Here is a 20,151-nt window from a genome sequence, read left to right on the forward strand (position 1 = left end):
TGGACTGCAGCCCACCAAGCTCCTCTAACCAAGGGAGTCTCCAGGCAAGAATACTGGAGTGGGTTGCCATGCCTTTCTCCAGGGGATCTTCCCAACCCAGGGATCAAACCTCTCTAAGCCTGAGCTTTGTCATAGTGATGGGGGTCAATAATCAATGCTTCTTGGAGTTGTGGGTAAGGAGGACTAGAAGACTGAGGAGATGGGGTGTGTTGGGGCTTTCTTGAGGCCCTGCTGTGTCTCTGATGATAATCTGGTGCCTACCTCTCTGCCTCCTTCCTTCCCCTGGGACCCGGTGGGCACCACGTTCCCTCCGCTGGTCCACACTAAGGCAGAAACAGAGGTTCCCAGAAACATCTGACCTAGAACATGCTGATGCAAAGGAGTGCACAGAAGCAGTTGTTCCTCCCCCTGAGATTAGATAAGAAAAGAGAGGAGGTGGAGTGAGAGTTGAGGGAGTACACGGGAAGGGAGGAGCTAGAGGGATTCAGGACAGGGTGTGCTGATGAGGGGGCCCCAACCCCATCAGATGTGGATGACCAGCCTTTGGGCCCTGGGCCCCAGTGAGCCTCCCTGAGCAGTGGGTCTCAGATCACACACCTCTCCCGCCCCAGCCAGGGCTGAGGCCTCAAAGGCCTTGTTCTGACTGAAGTCTGAAAGCATACTGCACTCTGCCAGAACTTTCTCAGGCTTCTCTTATCAGAACAGAAGCCGAAGTCCTCACGCAGGGCCACGGGGCTCTCTGATCTGGCCCTGACCCCCTCTCTGAGCTCATCTCCCACAACACCTCCCGCCTGCCTCGCTTCCCTTCCCTGCTGCCCATGTTCTACCTCCTGCCCACAGATTTTGGACAGGTTGTTCCCTCAGCCTGGGACACACTGTCCCCACATATCGTCTAACTCCCTCTTCATCCCTTCAGTGTTCACTCAGATAATCACCTTCTCAGTGAGGCCTTCCTCAACCACTGCAGCTAAACCTATACCCCCACCCAGCACCCCACTCTCTTTCTGTTTATTTTTTCTCCATGCCTTCACCATCACCTCATTTCAGGATACTCTGTGCGTCAACATCTATCTGTCCCCTAGGATGCAGGCTCCTACAAGGTAGCAATTCTGTCTCTTTAGTTCCTTTCTTAAGAACAATGCCTAGTATTACTATCTATAAAATAAGAACTTCCTGCATAGCACGGGCAACTCTACTCAATACTCTATAATCACCTATATGGGAATATAATCTAAAAACGAGTGGATAAATGTACACTGATCCACTTTGCTATGCACAGAAGCTAACAGGGCATTGTAAATTAGCTATACTCCAATAAAAATTAACTGAAAAAAATAATTATACAACTGCTTAAAACTGGGTTCCTAAAAAGAAGGCCTGTGAGGTCATTTTGGAAAATAAAATGTAACCTTTCCACTTCTAAAAAAGAGAAAACAAAACAGTGCCTGGTAGAGGGTAAGTGCTAACTAAATGGTGGTCAAATGAATAACTTTTCAAAAAAAGCTTGGAGTAGAGTTGCTTTGCAATGTTGTGTTAGTTTCTGCTGTACCACAAAGTGAATCAACTATATGTATATGTGAAAGTGAAAAGTGTTAGTTGCTCAGTCGTGTCTGACTCTTTGCGACCCCATAGACTGTAGCCTGCCAGGGTCCTCTGTCCGCAGAATTCTCCAGGCAAAAATACTGGAGTGGATTGCCATTCCCTTCTCCAGAGGATATTCCCGACCCAGGTCTCCCACAATGCAGGAGGATTCTTTACTGTCTGAGCCACCATGGAAGCCCCAAGAATACTGGAGTGGGTAGCCTATCCCTTCTCCAGGGGAACTTCCTGACCCTGGAATAGAACTGGGATCTCCTGCATTGCAAATGGATTCTTTACCAGCTGAGCTACCCAGGGAAGCCTGTATATGTCTATCCCAATCTCTCAGTACATCCCACTCCCCCTTTCCCTGCTTAGTGTCCATACATTTGTTCTCTATGTCTGTATCTCTATTTCTACTTTGCAAATAGGTTCGTCTTTACCATTTTCTAGATTCCACATATCAGTTCAGTTCAGTCGCTCGGTCGTGTCCGACTCTTTGCAACCCCATGAATCACAGCACGCCAGGCCTCCCTGTCCATCACCAACTCCCGGAGTTCACTCAGACTCATGTCCATCGAGTCAGTGATGCCATCCAGCCATCTCATCCTCTGTCGTCCTCTTCTCCTCCTGCCCCCAATCCCTCCCAGCATCAGAGTCTTTTCCAATGAGTCAACTCTTCACAAGAGGTGGTCAAAGTACTGGAGTTTCAGCTTCAGCATCATTCCCTCCAAAGAAATCCCAGGGCTGATCTCCTTTAGAATGGACTGGTTGGATCTCCTTGCAGTCCAAGGGACTCTCAGAAGTCTTCTCCAACACCACAGTTCAAAAGCATCAATTCTTTGGCACTCAGCTTTCTTCACAGTCCAACTCTCACATCCATACATGACCACTGGAAAAACCATAGCCTTGACTAGATGGACCTTAGTCAGCAAAGTAATGTCTCTGCTTTTGAATATGCTATCTAAGTTGGTCGTAACTTTTCTTCCAAGGAGTAAGCGTCTTTTAATTTCATGGCTGAAGTCACCATCTGCAGTGATTTTGGAGCTCCAAAAAATAAAGTCTGACACTGTTTCCACTGTTTCCCCATCTATTTCCCATGAAGTGATGGGACCAGATGCCATGATCTTCGTTTTCTGAATGTTAAGCTTTAAGCCAACTTTTTCACTCTCCACTTTCACTTTCATCAAGAGGCTTTTTAGTTCCTCTTCACTTTCTGCCATAAGGGTGGTGTCATCTGTATATCTGAGGTTATTGATATTTCTCCCAGCAATCTTGATTCCAGCTTGTGCTTCATCCAGCTCAGCGTTTCTCATGATGTACCCTGCATAGAAGTTAAATAAGCAGGGTGACAATATACAGCCTTGATGTACTCCTTTTCCTATTTGGAACCAGTCTGTTGTTCCATGTCCAGTTCTAACTGTTGCTTCCTGACCTGCATACAGGTTTCTCAAGAGGCAGGTCAGGTGGTCTGGTATGCCCATCTCTTTCAGAATTTTCCACAGTTTATTGTGATCCACACAGTCAAAGGCTTTGGCATGGTCAATAAAGCAGAAATAGATGTTTTTCTGGAACTCTCTTGCTTTTTCCATGATCCAGCGGATGCTGGCAATTTGATCTCTGGTTCCTCTGCCTTTTCTAAAACCAGCTTGAACATCAGGAAGTTCACGGTTCACTTATTGCTGAAGCCTGGCTTGGAGAATTTTGAGCATTACTTTACTAGCATGTGAGATGAGTGCAATTGTGTGGTAGTTTGAGCATTCTTTGGCATTGTCTTTCTTTGGGATTGGAATGAAAACTGACTTTTCCAGTCCTGTGGCCACTGCTGAGTTTTCCAATGTGCTGGCATATTGAGTGCAGCACTTCCACAGCATCATCTTTCAGGATTTGAATGCATTAGTAAATGGTATCTGTGGTTTTGTTTTGTTTTTTCTGACTTCTCTCTGTGTGACAGTCTCTAGGTCCATCCATGTCTCTGCAAATGGCTCAATTTCATTCCTTATGGCTGAGTAATAATCCATTGTATATACATACGTACTGTATCTTCTTTATCCAATCCTCAGTTGATGGACGTTTAGGTTGCTTCCTGGCTATTGTAAATAGCGCTGCTAATAAACATTGGGGTTCATATATCTTTAGGAATTATGGTTTTCTGTAGGTATAGTCCCAGAAGTGGGATTGCTGGGTCATACGTTAGTCCCGTTTTTTGTTTTTTAAGGAACCTCGATACTGTTCTCCATAGTGGCTGTATCAGTTTACATTCCCACACCCTCTTCAGCATTTATTCTTTGTAGATTTTGTTGGTGATGGTCCTCCTGACCAGTGTGAGGTGAAATCTCATTGTAGTTTTTTTATTTGCATTTCCCTAATAATGGGTGACATTGTTGTGTATCTTTTCATGTAACACTTGGGCATCTGTTTGTCTTCTTTGGATATTTAAAGATATTAAATTAAAAATTTTAATAGATAGAAATTTAAAGGTATTAAAGATATTAAAAAGAGATTTATCTTTTTAGGTCTTCTGCCCATTTTTGGGGGGGGGGTGTTGTTTGTTTTTTTGATATTGAGCTGCATGGACTGTTTGTATATTTTGGAGATTAATCCCTTGTCAATTGCCTCATTTGCAAATATTTTCTTCCATTCTGAAGGTTGTCTTTTTGTCTTGCTTATGGTTTCTTTTGCTATGCAAAAGGTTGTAAGTTTAATTAGGCCCCATTTACTTATTTTTGTTTTTATTTTCACTGCTCTATCAGTGGGCCAAAAAAGATCTTGCTGCAATTTATGTCAAACACCATTCTACCTACGTTTTCCTTTAAGGGCTTCCCTGGTGGCTCGGCTGGCAAAGAATCTGCCTGCAATACAGGAGACCTGAGTTCAATACCTGGGTTGGAAAGATCCCCTGCAGAAGGGAGTGGCTACCCACTCCAGTATTCTGGCCTAGAGAATTCCATGGAATGTATGGTCCACAGGGTCACAAATAGACATGACTGAGTGACTTTCACTTTCACTTTTCGAGAGTTTTATAGTGTCCAGCCTAAATTTAGTTCTTTAATCCATTTTGAGTTTATTTTGTGTATGGTGTAGTTGTTAGGGAGTATTCTAATTTCATTCTTCTTCTTTTTTTTTTTTTCTCAGCTGGGTCTTGGTTGCAGCATACAGGGTCTAGTTTTCTAACCAGGTAATCTAACCCAGGCCCCCTGCTCTGGGAGTTCAGAGTCTTAACCACTAGACAAACAAGGAAGTCCCTCTAATTTTATTCTTTTACCTGTAATTCTCCAGTTTTCCCAGGACCATTTACTGAAGACTGTCTTTTCTCCATTGTTTATTCCTGCCTCTTTATCATAGATTAGGTGACGGTAGGTGCATGGGTTTACCTTTGGGCTTTCTACTCTGTTCCATTGATCTATATGTCTGTTTTTGTGCCAGTAACATACTGTCTTGATTACTGTAGCTTTATATTATAGTTTGAAGTTTGGGAGCTGAATTCCTCCAGTTCTGTTTTTCTTTCTCAAAATTGCTTTGACTATTCAGGGTCTTTTGGGTTTCCACACATACTGTAAAATTCTTTATCCTAATTCTATGAAGAATGCCATTGGTGATTTGATAGGAATTGCATTAAATCTGTAGATTGCTTTGGGAAGTATAGTTATTTTCACAATATTGTTTCTTCTAATCCAAGAACATGGTATATCTCTCCATCTGTGATGTCTTTGATTTCTTTCATCTGCATCTTATGGTTTTCTGAGTACAGGTCTTTTGCCTTCTTAGGTAAATTTACTCCTGGGTATTTTTTCTTTTTGTTAAATGATAAATGGGATTGTCTTCTTAATTTCTCTTTCTGATCTTTTGTTGTTGGTGTATAAGAATGCAAGAGATTTATTTGCATTAATTTTGTATTCTGCAACTTTACCAAATTCGTTGATTAATATTGGTAGCTTTCTGGTGGCATTTTTAGGGTTTTTCTTTATACAGTATCATGTCACCTGCAAACAGTGACAGTTTTACTTCTTTTCCAGTTTGGATTCCTTTTTCCCCTTTTCTTCTCTGATTGCCCTGGCCAGGAATGCCAAAACTATGTTGAATAATAGTACTGATGTGGACTTTCTTCTTTTGTTACTGACTTTGGAAGAAATGCTTTCCATTTTTCACCATTGAGAATGATGCTTGGCATACGTGGCTTTTACTATGCTGAAGTGGGTTCCGTCCTATGCCCACTTTCTAGAGTTGTTGTTTTTTTTTTTATCATAAATCAGTGTAGAATTTTGTCAAAAGCTGTTTCTGCATCTATTGAGATAGTTTTTATTCTCCAATTTGTTAATATGGTGTACCACATTGGTTGATTTGTACATGTTAAAGAATCCTTGTATCTCTGGGATAAATCCCACTTGATCATGGTGTATGGTCATTTTCATATGTTGTTGGATTCTGTTTGTTAGCATTTTGTGTCTATGTTCATCAGTAATATTGGTCTATAATTTTCTCTTTTTGTGATGTCTTTGTCTGGTTTTGGTATGAGGGTGATGGTGGCCTTGTAGAATGAGCTTGGGAATATTCCTTCCTTCACAATTTTTGCAAGAGTTTGAGAAGGATGGATGTTAGTTCTTCTCTAAATGTTTGATAGGATTCATCTGTGAAGCCATCTGGTCCTGGACTTCTGTTTGTTGGAAGACTTTTTAATCACAGTTTCAACTACATTACTTATGTTTGGTCTGTTCATATTATCTATTTCTCCCTCGTTCAGTCTTGGAAGGTTGTACTTTTATAAGAATTTGTCCATTATTCCAGGTTGCCTATTTTCTTGGCATATAGTTGTTTGTAATAATCTCTTAAGATCCTTTGTGTTTCTGCAGTGTCAGTTGTAATTTCTCCTTTTTTATTTCTAATTTTTATTGATTTGCATCCTCTCCTTTTTTTCTTGATTAGTCTAGCTAAAATTTTTTCAATTTTGTTTATCTTCTCAAAGAACCAGCTTCTAGTTTTATTAATCTTTGCTGTTGTTTTCTTTGTTTCTCTTTCATTTACTTCTGCTCTGCTTTTTGTGATTTCTTTCCTTCTACTAACTTTGAGTTTTGTTTATTCTTATTTAGGTGTAAGGTTAGGTTGTTTATTTGAGATTTTTCTTGCATTTTTTTGAGGTAGAACTGTATTGATGTAAAGTTACTTCTTAGAACTGCTTTGCTGCACCCCATGAGTTTGGGGTCACTGGGCTTTCATTGTCATTTGTTTTGATGTATTATTTCCTCTTCAATTTCTTTAGTGATCTCTTGATTATTTAGTAGCATATTGTTTAGCTTCTATGTGTCTGTGTTTTTTTTTTGTGTTTTTTTTTTTTACAGTTTTTTTCCTATGATTGATTTCTAACCCCATAGCATTGTGGTCAAAAAAGATGCTTGATACGATTTCAATTTTCTTAAATCTACTGAGGCTAGATTTGTGACCCAAGATGTGATCTATCCTGGATAATATTCTATGTGCACTTGAGAAGAAAGTGTGTTCTGCTGCTTTCGGATGGAATTTCCTATAAATATCCATTAAGTATACCTGGTCTAATGTGTCATTTAAAGCTTGTGTTTCCTTATTACTTTTCTGACTGGGTGATCTGCCTGTTGGTATGAGTGGGGTGTTAAACTTCCTAACTAGTATTGTGTTACTGTCAATTTCCCCTTTAATGGTCATTAACATTTGCCTTATGGGTTGAGATGCTTCTATGTTGGGTGAATAAATATTTACAATTGTTATATTCCTTGTCTCTTCTGACAGTCTTTATTTTAAAGTCATACTGTCTGATATGAGCATTGCTACTCCAGCTTCCTTTTGATCTCCATTTGCATGGAATATCTTTTCCCATCTCCTCACTTTCAGTCTGTATGTGTCCCTAGGTCTGAAGCGGATCTCTTATAGACAACATATATATGGTCTTATTTTTGTATCCATTCAGCCAATCTGTGTCTTTTGGTTGGAGCATTTAATCCATTTACATTCAAGGTAATTATCGATATGTATGCCCCTGTTGGCTCTAGGTCAGTGATCACACCATCATGATTATCTGGGTCATGAAGATCTTTTTTGCATAGTTCTGTGTATTCTTGCCACCTCTTCTTAATATCTTCTGCTTCTGTTAGGTCCGTACCACTTCTGTCCTTTATTGAGCCTATCTTTGCATGAAATGTTCCCTTGGTATCTCTAGTTTTCTTGAAGAGAGCTCCGCTCTTTCCCGTTCTATTGTTTTCCTCTATTTCTTTGCACTGATCACTGAGGAAGGCTTTCTTATCTCTCCTTGCTATTCTTTGGAACTCTGCATTCAAATGAGTGTATCTTTTCTTTTCTCCTTTTCTTTTTGCTTCTCTACTATTCACAGCTATTTGTAAGGCCCTCTCAGACAGCCATTTGGCTTTTTTGCATTTCTTTTTCTTGGGGATGGTCTTGATCACTGCCTCCTGTACCATGTCATGAACCTCATTCCATAGTTCATCAGGCACTCTGTCTATCAGATCTGGTCCCTTAAATCTATTTCTCACTTCCACTGTATAATTATAAGGGATTTAATTTAGGTCATACCTGAATGGTCTAGTGGTTTTCCCTACTTTCTTCAATTTAAGTCTGAATTTGGCAATAAGAAGTTCATGATCTGAGCCACAGTCCACTCCTGGTCTTATTTTTGCTGACTCTATAGAGCTTCTCCATCTTTGGCTGCAAAGAATATAATCAATCTGATTTCAGTGTTGACCATCTGGTATGTCCATGTGTAGAGTCTTCTCTTGTGTTGTTGGAAGAGGGTGTTTGCTATGACCAGTGCATTCTCTTGGCAAAACTCTATTAGCTTTTGCCCTGCTTCATTTTGTACTTCAAGGCCAAATTTGCCTGTTACCCCAGGTGTTTCTTGACTTCCAACTTTTGCATCCTGGTCCCCTATAATGAAAAGGTCATTTTTTGGGGGGTGTTAGTTCTAAAAGGTCTTGTAGGTCTTCATAGAACCATTCAACTTCAGCTTCTTCAGCATTACTGGTCAGGGCATAGACTTGGATTACCATGATATTGAATGGTTTGCCTTGGAAATGAACAGAGATCATTCTGTCGTTTTTGAGATTGCATCCAAGTACTGCATTTTGGACTCTTGTTGACTATGATGGCTACTTCATTTCTTCTAAGGGATTCTTTACCACAGTAGTAGATATAATGGTCTTCTGCTGCTGCTAAGTTGCTTCAGTTGTGTCCGACTCTGTGCGACCCCCTAGATGGCAGCCCATGAGGCTCCCATGTTCCTGGGATTCTCCAGGCAAGAACACTGGAGTGGGTTGCCATTTCCTTCTCCAATGCATCAAAGTGAAAATTCAAAGTGAAGTCGCTCAGTCGTGTCCAACTCTTAGCGACCCCATGGACTGCAGCCTTCCAGGCTCCTCTGTCCATGGGGTTTTCCAGGCAAGAGTGCTGGAGTAGGGTGCCATTGCCTTCTCCAGATATAATGGTCATCTGAGTTAAATTCACCCATTCCAGTCCATTTTAGTTTGCTGATTCCTAGAATGTCGATGTTCACTCTTGCCATCTCTTGTTTGACCACTTCCAATTTGCCTTGATTCATGGACCTAACATTCCAGGTTCCCATACAATATTGCTCTTTACAGCCTCAGACTTTGTTTCCATGACCAGTCACATCCACAACTGGGTGTTGTTTTTGGTTTGGCTCCGCCTCTTCATTCTTTCTGGAGTTATTTCTCCACTTATCTCCAGTAGCATATTGGGCACTTACCGACGTGGGGAGTTCATCTTTCAGTGTCCTAACTTTTTGCCTTTTCATACTGTTCATGGGGTTCTCAAGGCAAGAGTACTGAAGTCGTTGGCCATTCCCTTCTCCAGTGGACCGTGTTTTGTCAGAACTCTCCAACATGACCCGTCTGTCTTGGGTGGCCCTACACGGCATGGCTTATAGTTTCACTGAGTTAGACAAGGCTGTGGTCCATGTGATTGGATTGGTTAGTTTTCTGTGATTGTGGTTTTCAGTCTGTCTGCCCTCTGATGGAGAAGGATAAGAGGCTTATGGAAGCTCCCTGAGAGACTGACTGAGGGGGAAACTGAGTCTTGTTCTGATGGGAGGGCCATGCTCAGTAAATCTTTAATCCAATTTTCTGTTGATGGGTGGGGCTGTGTTCCCTTCCTGCTATTTACCTGGGGCGAAACTGTGGTGGAGGTAATGAAGATAATGGCGACCTCCTTCAAAACATCCCATGTGTGTACTGCTGCACTCACTGCCCCCAACCCTGCATCAGGCCACCACCAACCCATGCCTCCGCCGGAGACTCCTGGACACTCATGGGCAAGTCTGGGTCAGTCTCTTGTGGGATCACTGCTCCTTTCTCCTGGGTCCTGGTGCACAAGGTTCTGTCTGTGCCCTCCCAGAGTCTATTTCCCAGTCCTGTGTAAGTTCTGGGAGCTCTATGGTGGGTTAATGGTGACCTCCTCCAAGAGGTTGTATGCCATACCCAGGTCTGCTGCAGCCAGAGCCCCTGTCCCTATGGCAGGCCCCTGCTGACCTGTACCTCCACAGGAGATGCTCAGACACAGTTCTGTCCCAGTCTCTGTGGGGTCCCTGGACCCTGGTGCGCACAAGGTTTGTGTGAGCCCTCTTAGTGTCTCTGGTGGGAATGGGGTTTGATTCTAAACACAGATTTGCCCCTCCCACTGTCATGCTGGGGCTACTCCCTTGCCCTTGGATGTGGAGTATCTCCTCTCAGCCATTCTAGCACTGCGCAGCTGCTGCTCTCCACTCCAGTGCTACGCAGGATGTGAAGAATCTTGGAATATGAAGTCAAGTGAGCCTTTGGAAGCGTCACTACGAACAAAGCGAGTGGAGGTGATAAAATTCCAGTTGAGCTACTTCAAATCCTAAAAGATGATGCTGTGAAAGTGCTGCACTCGATATGTCAGCAAATTTGGAAAACTCAGCAGTGGCCACAGGACTGGAAAAGGTCAGTTTTCACTCCAATCCCAAAGAAAGGCAATGCCAAAGAATGCTCAAACTGCCGCACAATTGCATTCATCTCACACGCTAGTAAAGTAATGCTCAAAATGCTCCAAATTCTCCAAGCCAGGCTTCAATAATATGTGAGCCATGAACTACCAGATGTTCAAGCTGGTTTTAGAAAAGTCAGAGGAACCAGAGAACCAATATCCGCTGGATCATCAAAAAAGCAAGAGAGTTCCAGAAAAACATCTATTTCTGCTTTATTGACCATGCCAAAGCCTTTGACTGTGTGGATCACAATAAACTGTGGAAAATTCTGAAAGAGATGGGAATACCAGACCACCTGACCTGCCTCTTAAGAAACCTGTATGCAGGTCAGGAAGCAACAGTTAGAACTGGACATGGAACAACAGACTGGTTCCAAATAGGAAAAGGAGTACATCAAGGCTGTATATTGTCACCCTGCTTATTTAACTTCTATGCAGGGTACATCATGAGAAACGCTGAGCTGGATGAAGCACAAGCTGGAATCAAGATTGCCGGGAGAAATATAAATAACCTCAGATATACAGATGACACCACCCTTATGGCAGAAAGTGAAGAACTAAAGAGCCTCTTGATGAAAGCGAAAGAGGAAAGTGAAAAAGTTGGCTTAAAGCTCAACATTCAGAAAACAAAGATCATGGCATCTGGTCCCATCACTTCATGGGAAATAGATGGGGAAACAGTGGAAACAGTGTCAGACTTTATTTTGAGGGGCTCCAAAATCACTGCAGATGGTGACTGCAGCCATGAAATTAAAGATGCTTACTCCTTGGAAGGAAAGTTATGACCATCCTAGATAGCATATTAAAAAGCAGAGACTATTTTGCCAACAAAGGTCTGTCTAGTCAAGGCTATGGTTTTTCCAATGGTCATGTATGGATGTGAGAGTTGGACTATAAAGACAGCTGAGTGCCAAAGAATTGATGCTTTTGAACTGTGGTGTTGGAGAAGACTCTTGAGAGTCCCTTGGACTTCAAGGAGATCCAGCCAGTCCATCGTAAGGGAGATCAGTCCTGAGTGTTCATTGGAAGGACTGATGTTGAGGCTGAAACTCCAATACTTTGGTCATCTGATGTGAAGGACTGACTCATTTGAAAAGTCCCTGATGCTGGGAAAGATTGAAGGCGAGGAGAAGGGGATGACAGAGGATGAGATGGTTGGATGGCATCACTGGCTCAATGGATATGAGTTTGGGTAAACTCTGGGATTTGGTGATGGACAGGGAAACCTGGCGTGCTGCAGTTCATGGGTTGCAAAGAGTTAGACACGACTGAGGGACTGAACTGAACAGAACTGATGTCCCTGTTACCATTTTCCTGATTGTTTTGGGTTTGTTTTTTTTAGGTCTTTTTTCTTCTCTTGTGTTTCCTGCCTAGAGAAATTCCTTTAGTATTTATTGTAAAGCTGGATTGGTGGTGCTGAATTCTGTTAAATTGTGCTTGTCTATAAAGCTTTTGATTTTTCCACTGAATCTGAATGAAATCCTTGCTCGGTAGAGTAATCTTCATTTTAGGATTTTCCCTTTTATCACTTTAAATATATCCTGCCACTCCCTTCTGGACTACAGAGTTTCTGCTGAAAAGTCAGCTCATAACCTTATGGGATTCCCTTATATATTATTTGTTACTTTCCCCTGATGCTTTTAATATTTTTTCTTTATATTTAATTTTTATTAATGTCCTTAATATGTGCCTGGTATGTTTCTTCTTGGGTTTATTTTATATGAGACTCTGCACTTCATCTACTTGGGTGGATATTTCCTTTCCCATGTTTGGGAAGTTTTCAACTATAATCTCTGCAAATATTTTCTCAGATTCTTTCTCTTTCTTCTTCTAGGACCCCTATAATTTGAATGTTGGTACATTTAATGTTGTCTCAGAGGTTTCTGAGACTGTCTTCATTTTTCTTTTTTCCATTCTTTTTCCTTTATGCTGCTCTGCAGCAGTTATTTCTACCATTCGATCTTCCAGCTCACTTACCCATTCTGTCTCAGTTTTTCTGCTGTAAATTCCTTCTAGTATATATTTTTAATTTTAGTTATGGCTTTGTTCATCACTATTTGTTTGTTCTTCTCAGTTCAGTTCAGTTCAGTCCTCAGTCGTACCAAACTCTTTGCGACCCCATGAATTGCAGCATGCCAGGCTTCCCTGTCCATCACCAACTCCTGGAGTTCACTCAAACTCACGTCCATCGAGTCAGTGATGCCCTCCAGCCATCTCATCCTCTGTCGTCCTCTTTTCCTCCTACCCCCAATCCCTTCCAGCATCAGGGTCTTTTCCAATGAGTCAACTCTTCGCATGACGTGGCCAAAGGACTGGAGTTTCAGCTTTAGTATCATTCCTTCCAAAGAACACTCAGGACTGATCTCCCTTACGATGGACTGGCTGGATCTCCTTGCAGCCTAAGGGACTCTCAAGAGTCTTCTCCAACACCATAGTTCAAACTCATCAGTTCTTTGGCACTCAGCTTTCTTCACAGTCCAACTCTCACATCCATACATGACCACAGGAAAAACCATAGCCTTGACTAGACAGACCTTTGTGTTTTTTTTGTTTGTTTGTTTTTTAGACACAATCAGCTTTATTTATTTGGATAACCTTGTGTAAGTTATTTAACTTTTGAACTTTAGTGTTCCATAACAAGACAAATGAATTGACTTTATGGAATTATTAGAGAAGCAAATAAAATTAAAATTCTATAAATATGCATGCTAAGTTGCTGCAGTCATCTCTGACCCTTTGAGATCCAGTTGACTGTAGCCTGCCAGGCTCCTCTGTCCATGGGATTCCCCAGGCAAGAATACTGGAGTGGGTTGCCATGTCCCCCTCCAGGGAATCTTCCTGACCCAGGGATTGAACCCTTGTCTTTCTGCAGCTCCTGCACTGCAAGCAGATTCTTTACCCTGAGTCACCAGGGAAGCCCATAAATAAATAGATATATGTTTATATATCCATACACATACCTGCTAGAAATTAGAGAACATTCAAAAGTTAACACTCTGAATATAATAGTCATTCGTGGTTAGGAGCTAAAATTAAAATGATCTTAATTTAAATATTAAAAATTCCAAAAATATTGTAGAAAGTATATGCACATGCTGTTGCTGATGTGACCTTTCAGTTGACTAAGATACATATGGAAGAGCTATTAGCTAATATGTACTACATTTAACTTCACAATAGCAAATCCTTAACAAAGCCTTTTGTTCTAAGTTACCACTCATATATATATATATATATATACATATTTTTTTTTAGTTTTTTATTTTTTAAATTTTAAAATCTTTAATTCTTACATGCGTTCCCAAACATGAACCCCCCTCCCACCTCCCTCCCCACAACATCTCTCTGGGTCATCCCCATGCACCAGCCCCAAGCATGCTGCATCCTGCGTCAGACATAGACTGGCGATTCAATTCTTACATGATAGTGTACATGTTAGAATGTCATTCTCCCAAATCATCCCACCCTCTCCCTCTCCCTCTGAGTCCAAAAGTCCGTTATACACATCTGTGTCTCTTTCCCTGTCTTGCATACAGGGTCGTCATTGCCATCTTCCTAAATTCCATATATATGTGTTAGTATACTGTATTGGTGTTTTTCTTTCTGGCTTACTTCACTCTGTATAATTGGCTCCAGTTTCATCCATCTCATCAGAACTGATTCAAATGAATTCTTTTTAACGGCTGAGTAATACTCCATTGTGTATATGTACCACAGCTTTCTTATCCATTCATCTGCTGATGGACATCTAGGTTGTTTCCATGTCCTGGCTATTATAAACAGTGCTGCGATGAACACTGGGGTACATGTGTCTCTTTCAATTCTGGTTTCCTCGGTGTGTATGCCCAGAAGTGGGATTGCTGGGTCATAAGGTAGTTCTATTTGCAATTTTCTAAGGAATCTCCACACTGTTCTCCATAGTGGCTGTACTAGTTTGCATTCCCACCAACAGTGTAGGAGGGTTCCCTTTTCTCCACACCCTCTCCAGCATTTATTGCTTGCAGATTTTTGGATCGCAGCCATTCTGACTGGTGTGAAGTGGTACCTCATTGTGGTTTTGATTTGCATTTCTCTAATAATGAGTGATGTTGAGCATCTTTTCATGTGTTTGTTAGCCATCCGTATGTCTTCTTTGGAGAAATGTCTGTTTAGTTCTTTGGCCCATTTTTTGATTGGGTCGTTTATTTTTCTGGAATTGAGCTGCATAAGTTGCTTGTATATTTTTGAGATTAGTTGTTTGTCAGTTGCTTCATTTGCTATTATTTTCTCCCATTCAGAAGGCTTAGACAGACCTTTGTTGGCAAAGTAATGTCTCTGCTTTTGAATATGCTATCTAGGTTGGTCACAACTTTTCTTCTAAGATGTAAGCGTCTTTTAATTTCATGGCTGCAGTCACCATCTGCAATGATTTTGGAGCTCCAAAAAATAAAGTCTGCCACTGCTTCCACGGTTTCCCCATCTATTTCCCATGAAGTGATGGGACCAGATGGCCATGATCTTCGTTTTCTGAATGTTGAGCTTTAAGCCAACTTTTTCGCTCTCCTTTTTCACTTTCATCAAGAGGCTTTTTAGTTTCTGCCGTAATGGTGGTGTCATCTGCATATCTGAGGTTATTGATATTTCTCCCGGCAATCTTGGTTCCAGCTTGTGCTTCTTTCAGCCCAGCATTTCTCATGATGTACTTTGCATAGAAGTTAAATAAGCAGGTCTCTGTTAAACATTATTTTCTCAGCCCACACTCTTCATTCTATTTCTGAGATTTTGAATCATATTTACGTTTATTTCTCTGAATTCTTTTTCAGGTAGGTTACTTATTTCCTCTTCATTTACTTGGCCTAGTAAGTTTTTACTTTACTTCTTCATCTGTGACATATTTTTCTGTTGTTTCATACTTTGGCAATGGATGGGACTGTTTTCCTGTCTTGCTGATTGCTAGGTCTGAGGCATCCAGCACTGGATCTTGTAGGCAGTTGGGAGGAACCTGGTCTTGGTGCTGAGATGAGGACCTTCAGGAGAGCTCACACTGATTACTATTCCTTGGAGTCTGAAGTTCTCTGGTGGTCCAGTGGCTTGGATTGGCACTATCATGGGGGCTCAGGCCTGACCCCTGCCCTGGGAACCAAGACCCTCCAAGTCATGGGTTTGTGCAAAAAACAAATAACAAAAACAAAACCTCCCAAAACAAACAAAGGCCAAAACAAATGATAAAAATGTAACAGAACAAAAAAGAAAAACAAACACACAAACAGAAAAGAATGCAAACAGACAAATGCAATCCTAGACAAACAGCAAAAACAAATCCAAGCAGCCAAAAAGCAAACCAACAAGTGAAAAAAAAAGGAAAGCAAAAACAAGCAACCCAAAGAAACATGAGCTCCCAAACCAAGACCAGTAACTAACCTAAACAGAAAACAAAATTGTAAAAACTGAAAGAAAAGCTAAGAGGACAAAAGACAAACACATAAAAATGACAAAAACAAAAATGAAAAATAAAATAGATAAAGCAAGATTAAACAACACAAAAATATCAAATGAACAGATAACAACAAAAAACAAAAACAGACAACGGACAGAAAAGAGCAGAATAACAGAATAAAAGATAAAGTTAGAAAAATAAAAATATATCAGAAAAAAATGAGGAGGAGTGGGAAAGATGGTGGAGGAATAGGACGGGAAGACCACTTTCTCCCTCACAAATTCCTCAAAAGAACATTTCAACGCTGAGCAAACTTCACAAAACAACTTCTGTAGGCTGGCAGAGGACATCAGGCAACCAGAAAAGCAGACCATTGTCTTCAAAAACAGGTAGGATAAAATATAAAAGACGAAAATGGAGACAAAGGAGGTGGGGAGGGAGCTCCGTCCTGGGAAGGGAAGCCCGTCCCAGGAAGGGAATTTTAAGAAGAGAGGTTTCCAAACACCAGGAAACACTCTCCCTGCCGAGTCTGTGGCGAGCCTTGGAAACACAGAGGGCAACATAACAGGAAGGAAAAATAGATAAATAATTAAAACCAAGAGATTACAAGCCCAACAGTAACTCCCCCAGCGGAAAAGCAGCACAGACGCCTGCATCCGCCATTGGGAAGTGGGGGCAGGGCAGGGACGCTCGGGAGGCGCGGGCTGCAGAGCTTTGTAAGAATCGGGCAGGAACGCCCCACGCGCAACCAGAACGACCTAACTTGGGCTAGCAAACCAGACTGTGGGATAGCTACCACGCGAAAAGCTCGAACATAAGACACCGCCAGGACCGAGGACAGAACAAAGGACTGAACGGAAAAAGCCGGCTGCAGACCATCCCCCGCCGGGGACAAGCAGCCAGAGCCGTAAGGTCTGGAAAGGGGCAATTGCAGACCCGGAGAGACTTTACTTACCTAACTGCAAGCAGGCTCCTTTGCTAAGACTTCTGGGGGTGCTAGACAGTCACAATCTGCCTCACGGGGTGCGCCAGCAGTCCACCCAGAAAGCTGAGCAGCAGCGGCAGAAAAGGTGACAAGCCGCGGCGATCACGCTCGCCAAACTCCTGAGCTACTCGGACCTGGGAAGGGCACAAAGCGCAGTCCCAGCCGAATCTGTGCCTCTGAGGGCTGCCTGAGCGCCGAACCTGAGCGGCTTGGACCGGGGAAGTGCACGCAGCCTAGGGCCGGCCCCAGACGGTTCCCGGCTGAGCATCCTAGAACCAGAGCGGTTTGTGCGCCGCGAGAAAGGACAGGTCAAGAGGGGCAGAGATACTGTGTGCACACGACAGTGCTATTTATTTGCAGCATCCCCCCTCCCCACAGCGCGACTGAACTAGTGAGCCTAAAAAACCAGCAAACAGAAGAAGTTAAACAGAGGGAACCACCTTGGAAGTGATCCCACACGGCCCATAACACCAGAAAGGGCTAGATATATTTTTAATATTTTTAAAATCATTCCTTTTTTTTTTTTTGCTTTTTTTTCTAACTTTTTTTAAATTGTTAAGTCTTCTATTTCTCCTCGAATTTTTATTTCTGTAACCTATTATTACTATTTATTTTTAAGACTTTTTTTTTTTTAAAGACAAACACCATATATAGTCTTTGGATGGTTGTTGATGGTTTTTGGTTTTTTTTTTTTTTGATTGTTTGTCTGTTTGTTTGTTTGTTTTTTAATAATTCGTTTTCTTTTTTTTTCTTTCTTCCTTTTTCCTTCTGCTTCTCTTTAATATTGTATCTTTGAAAATCCAACCTCTACTCTAGATTTTTAATCTTTGCTCTTAGGTTTTTGTTGCCAATTTTGTACATTTTAAAACCCAAACTTCACTACCCCAGTTTACCTGAGAGCGAGATTACTGGCTTGACCACTCTCTCCTCCTCTGGACTCTCCTTTTTCTCCACCAGGTGGCCTCTGTCTCTTTTCCCCCCTATCTCTCCTCTATCCAACTCTGTGAATCTCTGTGTGTTCCAGATGGTGGGGAACACCTAAGGAACAGGTTACTGGCAGGATTTGTCTCTCTCCTACTCATTCCTCTCTCTGATCCTCCTGGTCACCTCTGTCTACTTCCTCCCTCTCCTCTTCCCTGTATAACTCTGTAAATACCTCTGAGCGGTGCAGACTATAGAGCGCACATAAGGAAGTGACTACTGGCTAGCTTGCTCTCTTCTCTTTTGATCTCACCGCATCTCATTCCAGTTACCTCTAACTACCTCCTCCATCTTCTCTTCTCCTTATAACCCAGTGAACCTCTCTGAGTGTCCCTCAATGTGGAGAAACTTTTCATCTTTAACCTAGATGTTTTATCATCGGTGCTGTATAGATGGAGAAGTCTAGAGGCTACTGTAAAAATAAAACTGAAAACCAGAAGCAGGAGGCTTAAATCCAAAGCCTGAAAACATTAGAGAACTCTTGAATTCAGGGAACATTAAGCAATAGGAGCCCATCTAATGCCTTCATACCTACACCGAAACCAAGCTCCACCCAAGGGCCAACAAGTTCCAAAACAAGACATACCACGCAAATTCTCCAGCAACACAGGAACACTCCCCTGAGCTTCAATATACAGGCAGCTCAAAATTATCCCCAAACCTTTGATGTCTTGTAACCCATTACAGGTTACTCCACTGCACTGCAGAGAGAAGAAACCCAGCTCCACCCACCAAAACTCCAACACAAGCCTCCCTAACCAGGAAACCTTGACAAGCCACTGATAGAACCCCACCCAAAGTGAGGAAGCTCCATAATAAAGAAAACTCCACAAATTACCAGAATATAAAAAGGCCACCCCAAACGCAGCAATATAACCAAGATGAAGAGACAGAGGAATACACAGCAGGTAAAGGAACAGGAGAGTTGCCCACCAAACCAAACAAAAGAGGAAGAAGTAGGGAATCTACCGGAGAAGGAATTCCGAATATTGATAGTGAAAATGATCCAAAATCTTGAAATCAAAATGGAATCACAGATAAATAGGCTAGAGACAAAGATTGAGAAGATGCAAGAAAGGTTTAACAAGGACCTAGAAGAAATAAAAGAGTCAAAATATAATGAATAATGCAATAAATGAGATCAGAAACACTCTGGAGGCAACAATTAGTAGAATAACGGAGGCAGAAGATAGGATTACTGAAATAGAAGATAGAATGGTAGAAATAAATGAATCAGAGAGGAAACAAGAAAAACGAATTAAAAGAAATGAGGACAATCTCAGAGACCTCCAGGACAATATGAAACGCTCCAACATTCGAATTATAGGAGTCCCAGAAGAAGAAGACAGAAAGAAAGATCATGAGAAAATCCTTGAGGAGATAATAGTTGAAAACTTCCCTAAAATGGGGAAGGAAATAATCACCCAAGTCCAAGAAACACAGAGAGTTCCAAATAGGATAAACCCAAGGCGAAACACCCCAAGACACATATTAATCAAATTAACAAAGATCAAACACAAAGAACAAATATTAAAAGCAGCAAGGGAAAAACAACAAATAACACACAAGGGGATTCCTATAAGGATAACAGCTGATCTTTCAATAGAAACTCTTCAGGCCAGGAGGGAATGGCAAGACATACTTAAAGTGATGAAAGACAATAACCTACAGCCCAGATTACTGTACCCAGCAAGGATCTCATTCAAATACGAAGGAGAAATCAAAAGCTTTACAGACAAGCAAAAGCTGAGAGAATTCAGCACCACCAAACCAGCTCTCCAACAAATTCTAAAGGATATTCTCTAGACAGGAAACACGAAAAGGGTGTATAAACCCGAACCCAAAACAATAAAGTAAATGGTAACGGGATCATACTTATCAATAATTACCTTAAACGTAAATGGGTTGAACGCCCCAACCAAAAGACAAAGACTGGCCGAATGGATACAAAAACAAGACCCCTCTATATGCTGCTTACAAGAGACCCACCTCAAAACAAGGGACACATACAGACTGAAAGTGAAGGGCTGGAAAAAGATATACCACTCAAATAGAGACCAAAAGAAAGCAGGAGTGGCAATACTCATATCCGATAAAATAGACTTTAAAACAAAGGCTGTGAAAAGAGACAAAGAAGCCCACTACATAATGATCAAAGGAACAATCCAAGAAGAAGATATAACAA

The sequence above is a fragment of the Ovis canadensis genome, chromosome 18 (assembly GCF_042477335.2).
Source record: "Ovis canadensis isolate MfBH-ARS-UI-01 breed Bighorn chromosome 18, ARS-UI_OviCan_v2, whole genome shotgun sequence".
Lineage (NCBI taxonomy): Eukaryota > Metazoa > Chordata > Mammalia > Artiodactyla > Bovidae > Ovis > Ovis canadensis.